Here is an 8,536-nt window from a genome sequence, read left to right on the forward strand (position 1 = left end):
GTGGGCTCTCTCTGATTTTTGGTTGTGATTTGACAAACGGAAAAGTCTGTGTATGTAATCAAGAGCTTATGGTTAGGCCTCACGCAGGCGTTGAAGCAGGTTGAAATCTAGAGAGGATGAAGAAAAAGAAGAACGGGAGAGTTCTGTTGGCCTTAATTGGTGCATGTTCACTCGGAAGTCCACTGTTATGGCTGTTCCTTTGTCTCAGGTGTATTATATTGAATCAATGTTTCGTCCACGGTTACGAAGCGGCGCGAAAACTCATCCGACTTGCGGTGGAACAATGCCAACACACGATCCAGAAAATAAAGGTCGCACCATTCGCGGACCGCTAACCCTCTCTTCGTCGATTTGACAGCATCCACCCATTCGCTGACGTCACACAATACTTTTGTTTACATTTTCTGGTTCGTGACATTTTAGGTTATTTCAACTTTACAAATTTACAAATTGGACAGATTTTGAGCGTTGTTTTGTTTTTTGTGAAAACTTATAAAAAAGTTATAAATTAAAGAAAAAAATGAGGTGTGCAGTGATTAATTGTGCTAGTGTTAGTGCCAAAGGATCTGGGTGCAGTTTTTTTTACTTTTCCGGCCGACATTGAGTTGGTGGAAAGTGGATCCAGTTTTGCCGGAGACCAACGTATTTCAACGCCCGAACCAGCGTCATCTGTGTAAAACACTTCACCACTGATGACTTCGAGAACGAGCTACCTACGAGTACCTATAAATTGAATCCGGCATCAGATCACATGCAATAAACGGCAACATTTCATTACGATGTATTTTTTATTTATTTGTTATTTGAAAATATAACACGTTCCCCCTGATAAAGCTTTTTATTTATACATACTGACCTTCTGCTTCCTACCGGAAATGTTAAGCCGTATGCATAAAAACTAAGCAATTGCTTTTTTCTTGAAATTGCATACCTTTCACTTAAATTTGTTTGAACATAATATTTGAATTATTAATAAACAAGCACATGTACTTATTGCCAATAACAATTTCTATTTTATTTAGTTTTAAACTTTTCTTTATATATTTATGATTACATAAATCGGTTCTCGTTTTATTACACAGGATCATCTCTACTTTTTATAGAAAATTTTGAAAAAAAAAAAGTGAAACTAAGTGAAGTAATTTTATTATTGGCAGAATTAGTGTCTAACCCTACGTGACTGCTTCTAAAGGCTATCGTGTTTCACGTGGCATAGAAGACTTAATTTCATTATTACATTAGTGTTTTTTATATGTATGTATATGAATAGGATATTATATATTTATGTATTTAAAAACCCACAACTTTAACAGCCAGTTTCACCAAACTATTTAAGTGGAAATTAACTTTAATTTAATTTTGTATTTAATTCTCATTTAAATAATTTTCAGTTTCAATAAACTATTTATTTAAGTGAGCAAAAAGTGGTTGTAAAACAGACTAGGACTAGCTTTCGCTTTCATTTGTACTGAGAGCTTTTGAAAGCTTTGGCACGCTGTGTTGTAAAAGCAGGGCTGGTATACAAGTAAGCAGCAGATACACAATGATCAGGTGATTAAACGTGTAACACCTCTGAGTGTGGTTGTTCTGATTTAACTTTTATTTAAGTGCAGAGCATAGGTCACTTAAATCAAAATTAAAAATTGATTGGTGAAACCGAAAATTCGAAAATTTTCACTTAAATAATTTGGTGAAACTGGCTGTAAGACCGCGCATCTGAACTTGTTAAAATCTTGCCGTGTCACAAACATATTCGTTATTATATAAGGAAAACTACGAAGAATATGAATAAGAATATCAGTACTGTGAAGATTTTTATCATCAGTTTGGTAGCACTTCAATATTTCACCTTGCGCCGCCGCTTCTATGTTCAATTCGGCAACTTGTATGTTTGTATCGATACGCTCCACAGTCTCCTCTTGCTCCTTAACCATATGTGCTGATTGTTAAAATATACCGCCTAGCTCGACAATAGTCGATTCAATGTTCTGCATAGTCTCAGCCCGCTGTTGCACGTAACTATCGGAGTCATCATATAATGCAATCTGCTGCTGCGTCTGTATTCCACTACCTCCGACTGCACCCAGCAATGGTACGGCCGTATTCTCTTCGCTTAACAGCAATGAGCCCTGTTTCGCTCTCGTACTCGAGCGAACAGTGCTAGCAGCAATTGGTGACTGCCCGAATTGATCCCGACGCGCTTTTTGTTGTTTGAGATTTTTTATACGCACTTCTAGTATCTGTTTGAAGTCGGTGCCCATGCTGGCTAATTTAGATTGTAACGCATACACCATGATGTAAGTCAANACGCATACACCATGATGTAAGTCAATTCTTGAATCTATTGCGGTCGATCATCAAAAAGACTCTTCTTTTTATCGACTGCAAAAGAAGAGGTAAAGTAATATTTATAATTAAGAACACCTATTCATTTTATACTCACACATTGTCAATTTTTCCAACTTGGCATATGCACTTGCTATGTTTTTGCCAATATATTTGTGACCATCATAAATTCCTTTTTTGATATAATCGATCAATTACTTCGAACACTATTTTTTTTCGAGCGTTAAATATTATTCAAAGGATTTTATAAACGATTTTGGGCGACTTGAAGAAAAACTAAAGGACGTAGGTTGCTGAAAATTTGATAGTAGTAAGTACTTGACAGAAGCGCGGTGTTGCATTTAAAGTTACTACGCGGGAAAATAAAAAAATCAGTGCCTTATCAAACTGCCTTCTTAGCGCAATGAAATATGTACATATGTATGTACAGTGGTGGTCACGTTATTATGGTCACTACTTCCTTAGAAACATATTTTGTTTTAAGAAAAATAAATTTACAAATTAAATTTTTGACCACAACGAAAACCATGTTTCAAACTTTTAAATCAGAATTTCTAAAAACAAATCCGGTATGCAGTCTTGTTTGTAGCCCTGAAACTTGCACAATATTATACCACAAGTAATTTTTAAGCAAAAACCAAAAACCACTTCATTTCTCATATAAAAGTTTAAGAGTAACGTTAATTTCTTCATGTTTTAATGATCCTTCCCTTTAACAAAAGTTATTAGTAATGAATTAGTAATGCGGTAACATGCATAAAAAAAAATATTCCGACGAATTGATAACCTCCTCATCTTTGTGAATTCGTTTAAAAATTGAATGGGCTACAAAACTGCATACATGAATTTTTCTAGAAATTCTGACTAAAAAGTGAAATTTTGAGGATTTTTTTTAATTGGTATTTTTTATAAATCTTATACTTAACTTAAAAGTTGTTTTGTCAACTTTATTTTTGTAAAAAAAAAAAATTAATTAATTAAAAATAAATAAAGAGAAATTAAATGGGCAAAGCTTGTAAAGAAGTAGTGTCCTAAATTATATGGCCACCACTGTAGATATGTAGGTATTTACGATTTTTAATGCTTTAACTAAAATCAATTAAATACTCAGTCGTCCCTTACAATCTCTCAATCAAAATCTTAAGTACATATTTTTTGAATATCTAGAGCTAGAGCTGCATGGCTATCGATATTTTTTGTTTACAAAAATGCAGCAGTTGCTTTTTCGGGGTGTCGCATGGTATAAGTAAATCAATTGCACTTTGCGAGACATTGTAAGTCTATGATTTTTTTTTTTTTTTGTTTTGTACGCCTTATTAATAATACTTATGAATGACTGAATGGGATCATTGAGAAATCACAAGTCATGTCTCAAATTCGCATCGAATCCAATTGTGGTGGAACTAAGCTGTATCATTGCTTTTTAATTCGATTAGTTGCATGTAAGAAATTTCAAATTTTAAGAAAAACAAAATTCGTTACAATTTTCAGCAACTAACATGCCGAAATGTGTGCCATAGAGGGGAAAAAATGATAGAGGGGGAGCAAGCTAACCAGCAAAAAAAAAAATAAATCGAAAACAACGAAGCGAGTCATTGCTCTATTCTTGCACGTAAACTAGGACGCCTACAAATTACGAAAGAAAAAATAAATAGAAAAACTAAAACTGCATATGCGAGGAACAACAACAAATTCGAATACCAAAAAAAAAATAAAATAAATGTAGACAAAAAAATAGACACAAAGTGCAGTGGCACCGAAAAATCATTGCACTCGTATGTATGTTGCATGTTGCATGTTGGTTTTGTTGCTGTTGTTGCGCTTTGAATGGCAGAAAAGTGTCACACAGATGAGGTGTTTGGACAGCAGCAGCAGCAGCAGCTCAGTCGCACCAAGCTATAACAACAACAACAACACAAAAGCAATCAGCAACAAACGAAAAATTTTAACAAATTTGTTACTACAAAAACAAAAGCGACAAGCATGAAATTGTACTGCAAGAGANAGCCAAAAAACAAAAAAAAAACAACAGCAACAAACTGGGTTACAATTGAAATCCACTGCAATGCAATTGACGTTGCGTTCAGTTCAGTTCGGTTGAGTTGAGTTTTTTGGGTTTGGCTTCAGCCAGCTTCGTTTGACTTGGCAGCGCCATACATACATACATACATACAGTCGGTGCCAAATGTAAGTGTACACTATGTTGTAATATAAAATTTACAATTATTTTCATGCAAAATTTTTTTCATTAGTTATTTGTGAAAATATAGTTCGTTCTATAACATAAACCATATAAATCAAAGTTTCACACTTTATATAAAGTTGATATAAATTCAAACCATTTTCATCAAAATTTCAAAATTTTTATCCAGAATTTCTAGTTTTGTAGCCCGTTTTCTTCCATATAACGCGTGATCAAAACCTATTTTTACATGGAAGGAAATGCGCAACACCCTCCACAAAAAAATTCTAAAAAGTCAACGGTACTTTCTAGTGACTTGAAACTTGCATTTTGTTTTACTTAAATTGAACGGGCTAGAAAACTGTATACTCAAAAATTTTTTCAATCAAAATTTTGAAATTTTGATGAATATTTTTTGAATTTTTGTGAACTTCATATAGAGTGTGAAACTTTGATTTATATGGTTTATGTTATAGAATGAAGTATATTTTCACAAATAATGAAACAAATTTTGCATGAAAATAATTGTGAATTTTATATTACAACATCGTGTATACACTTACATTTGACACCGACTGTACATATATTCGAGGCGATTAAACGAAAGGAGGCGGCATATTGGAGGAGCGCTGTATACTGAATGCGGGCACTGGCGATGGCTACATACCAAGTGCTTAGCTTTTAACTGGCTAAGCTAAGTGCTTGCTTACTCACTTGAAAGTGGCACTACTAGATACTTCTTGTCTAATGAATCTGGAATGATTACTTGAAATTTGGATCAACATATGCATGTACATATGTACGATTATGTGCACATTATATTTAATACAGTGTTACTGGCTTGAGTTGAGTTGCCTAATTATTTTATTGAAATACTTTAAGCCAAGCAGTTATCATAAAATAATACATACATACGTAAATATCAGGATCTGCGAATAAATAGTAACGGATTCTTGGGTATTAAAGAGCGCAGTTTTTCGGCTCTTAACGCATGACAACCAAAAGCCTTACATCTAGTTCTCTCGCAAAGACGGTGCAATGACACAAAAAGTGTGCTGCCGTTTCATTGTCTTTTAAGCAAGAATTTCAGATGCGGTTGTCTGGTATGCTGATCAAAGTCAGGTGCTTAGATATGTCAGGAGAAGAGATCAGTCAGTGATCACACCTAGCCATCCACGAAAATTTCAAAATTTTCATGTAATTTTCAGGGATTGCTATCAGGGTTTGAAAAAATTTGAAATTTTGTTTAAGAGTCGCAAAAATTCGATTGAACTTCGGCTTTGACTAGCTCTAACTAAGCGGGTTTTTGAATCCACATGAATATGTTTTAATTCGCTGAGTTATAGCTGCTCAAAGTCGAATTTGTTTTTTGAAATTTTTGCCATAAAAAAATTATTATTTTTCAAAATCCAGGGTTACGAATCCGGTGTTAGTTTTCAAAAATAGCGACCCCAAAAATGCCCGAATGACAAGCTTCAGAAGTATTCATTCGAGTAAATAAAAAAAATATCCGCTATATAGGATCCGCCATTTTGAAATTAAAAAAAAAACGCCGGATTCGTGATCAGCGACCCCAAAAACCCCCCAGTAACAATTTTGAAGTGAATCCAATGATTTCTTTTTTTTTAATTAGACGCCATATTGGTTCCACGACTTATAAAATTTGAAAAAAAGTTTAAGGCTTGCCAGATTTTTTACCTAAACCAACCCTGGCGAGAAGTGGTCAAAGTCAACTTTTTTTTAATTTTTGCGAAAAAATATTAAATTTTTTCAAACACCAGTAAATTTTAAACGCAAATTTTAAAAAATTTCCCGCCATATTTGGTCCGCCATTTCGAAATTTTCAAAAATAACACCAGATTCGTGGTCAGCGACCCCAAAAACCCCCGAGTAACAATTTTGAAGCGAATCCAATATTTATTTTTTAATTAGCCGCCATATTGGATCCGCAATTTTGAATTTCGAAAACCACAATTCGGCATTAAAAAGTTTTTTTTTTTTTTTAATTTTAAGACCTTGTCCGATTTTGTTTTTACCTATACCAATTTTGGCGAGAAGGGGCTTCAGTTGACAAAGAATGCCTCATATGTTACCAAACTACTAGCGGACCTAGCAGGTGCGAAGCTGATGAATTCATTAGAGCATCCAGATGGTTCGGAAGAGCAATATATACGATTTACTTACTTAGCTAGATAGATAACAAAATTACCCACGAGAAGTGGGAAATCTAAGGACAAGTTGTGGTCTATGTTAGGGATCGACTTACTAGGAACTGAGCCAGGCTAGGGACATTCAAACTTGCCTTTTGCTCTCCGCACCACCTACCCTTTTTTATACTCGATACGAGGAGACCATCAAACCGCCTTAATTTTTTTTTATATTTCTGTTGCAGTTGTTTTTTTTTTTACTGTTCTTCCAAACATTTTTTTTTCACTTCTGCTGAGCCACGTCCTTCAAACCTATAATTCACAAACAAATTGCCATCAATATGCATACATACGTATGTATGTACGTTGCGGTGCGCTTGTGGCGTCCATCGTCGCACCCGCAAATCACAGCAATCAACAAAATGCCAGACATGAAATTTGCATAAATTAAGAATTAGTAAATAAAGTGAATTATTGCAGAGCAATCAAAGTACATAATAAACAATAATACAAATGTGAATTAAATCAACGGTTGTCGACGGCGCCAAAGCCACATTTTTGGCTGAAAACTATAAAAAAAAAATAATAATTTAATTTTTGTTATTTTGACGCATCGTCAGCCGCTCAGCAAGATTTTTGATTATTTTCGCTTTACAAACTGTGTTGGCAATTCTTGGCTTGCCACCACCGATTGCTGCTGCTGCTTTTGTGCTTTTTGCTGTTTTTTGTTTATTAATTTTATTCATTCTTTCTTCACAGCTCACTTCTAAAGGCTACACTGCCCGCATATTTTACTTATTTTTTTGTTGTTGTTTTTTTTGGTACCTGCTGTCTTGTCGGCGTCACTCATTCGCTCACTAACTCACTTTTTTAATCCAGTGCAATGCCTTCAATAATTAATCTTCTGCTTCTTCTTCTTCTTTTGCTCTACCAAAAAAGCGCACAACACATTTGCTCCTTATCTAATTTGGCATTGTGGCTTTCTTACCTACCTAACGCATCTCTTTGCGTCAGCTTTTTGTTTTCCTGGTTCGCACAGCAGCAAATAAATGCCGGCGGCTCTGGTTGACTGGCTGTGCTTGGCTGCTTGGCTGCCTGGCTTTGGTGGCCTCTGCCGCCTCTACTTACAAATCTCGCAAAAAAAACGCAATAAAGCAATGTACATATGTATTTACAAATGTACTGAACATTTTCTTTTCCTGCTTTTCTTAGCTGCCGCATTGGTTCGCGTGTCGAAATTGCGTTTCTCCTCTGTGGATTTGCACGTTTATTAATTTTTTTTTAATTTTCTTTTTGCTCGCTGACGACTTTTTGAGTCTACATATCTGCCTTGGTATCGGCATCTTGCCATTGTCTGCACAGAAGTACCTATTCATCTTTTTTTTTCTTCTGCACAGCATTTAACGCCACCGAACGAGTGCATCCAACATTCGTGTGAATGTATGTAGCTAAGAATGTGCCCCGAGTGGCACAAGTTGACCATGGATCACTAAAAAAAAAAAACAAAATAGAAAATCAGAAAACAAGTTCTTTGAGCACCATTGACACGGTGTCTGCTATGGTTTCTCCGTCTTTGTTCTGCTTTACTGTTTCCGCGCAGTTGCTCGGTTGCTTGTTATTCGCTCTGCCTGTTGTACAATTTGTTCTAGTCACTGCTCCAGAATCGTCACACTCCTTTAGCAAGTCATGTGAGGTTGGATTCTCAGATTACTTTGTATTCATTTGAGGCTTTCTTTTGGTGGCTGTTCATTTTTCAAGCGATTCTCTCATAGTTTTTTCTCAGGATAGACCATTGATTCGAATAGTAGACCTCGAAGAGAAAGGATCCGTCCAATATTTCCTTTGCAAGTGCCTTGCACTG

At 35.2% G+C, this 8,536-nt stretch overlaps 1 pseudogene; it reads right to left on the reverse strand.

The window, feature by feature from the left end:
- Nucleotides 1-1,759: 1,759 nt before the first annotated feature.
- LOC108379750 (syntaxin-5-like) lies at nucleotides 1,760-2,294 on the reverse strand (annotated as a pseudogene).
- Nucleotides 2,295-8,536: the final 6,242 nt, after the last annotated feature.

Source organism: Rhagoletis zephyria, unplaced genomic scaffold (genome assembly GCF_001687245.7).
Source record: "Rhagoletis zephyria isolate East Lansing unplaced genomic scaffold, Rhagoletis_zephyria_1.1 Rzeph_scaffold_17257, whole genome shotgun sequence".
Classification (NCBI taxonomy): Eukaryota; Metazoa; Arthropoda; class Insecta; order Diptera; family Tephritidae; genus Rhagoletis; species Rhagoletis zephyria.